Source organism: Leopardus geoffroyi, chromosome E1 (genome assembly GCF_018350155.1).
Source record: "Leopardus geoffroyi isolate Oge1 chromosome E1, O.geoffroyi_Oge1_pat1.0, whole genome shotgun sequence".
In the NCBI taxonomy this organism is placed as follows: Eukaryota; Metazoa; Chordata; class Mammalia; order Carnivora; family Felidae; genus Leopardus; species Leopardus geoffroyi.
In genome coordinates, this window is record NC_059330.1 from 9057501 (window position 1) to 9058595 (window position 1095).

Below are 1095 nucleotides of genomic sequence, written 5' to 3' on the forward strand. Positions count from 1 at the left end.
AGTTCCTTGTCATGTGGGTCCCCCCCCTCCCAACACCAACCCTTTTTATATCAAAGCCAGCAAGGAGTCTCCTAGCAAGAAGCATTAGAATCACGTGACCTTTGACGTGTGCAATTGTTTAACAGTGAGTCACCGGTCCTACCCACTCGAGACGGATTACACAAGGGTGTGAATGATGGGAGCTACTCCGGATAATGGGGGCCAGAGAAGAGGTGCCTTCTTGTGGGGACTAAAAATCATTTTTCCCCAACGTTTTTGAAAACCATTTCAAAAGATTTTGGCAGTAAAGTAACGTTATATTCTTGCTTTAGAATGATCCCTGACCAGAAAGTGAGCAGAATACACTGGTGGGAAAGAAAACTTGAGTTAGGGACTTGGAGATAGACCGTGAAAAAGAAGAGTTGAGCATATTCTGGTTCTGGCTTTTGCAGAGGGGTTTGTGGGCAAACGACGAATGAAAGTCATTCGTCGAGATGAGGAAAGGCAGTTTAGAGGTTTTAGAGTTTGGTTAGTTAGAGGTTAGTGAAAGAATACAATCAAAGACTAACCACCCTCCCTTGGGCAAACAACCTCTTTTGATAAATTTCAATTAATTGTTATGGCAGCAAAGAATCTGCTGCTCCTACTTGTTGAAACTGGCCGAGTCTTTTCAACTCATCTATCTCACAGAAGTCAGTGTTCTGCATCACAAGCCGTCTATGTTTGCACGAACAGCGGTTTGGGGATACAACCCGCTGTTCCCCCAAATACACCTTTCACATTGTTTGAAGGCAAAGGAGGAGTTTGGGAGGACAAAAATACGGGGAAAGCCACATGCCCTCATATAATCTGACAGCTGAGTCGTCAGGGTTGAAGTCCTCAGCGGCCCTAAGCACTGCGCGGCGGTCCCACGACGAGACAAAGCGCGGGTACCCGCCGACACGGCTCAGTCTCTCTGCGTCCGAGCTCTCCCCGGGGTGAATCCGACACAAGCGTTGCGGCCCGATACTCTCGCGAGAGGAAAGGAGCCCACAGCTCCTTCGAGTCTCCCAGCCGCGCCACGTGTGCTCCCACCTGCTGAGAAAAGGAGTCTGGCAGCGCCCAGAGGCTTCTGGG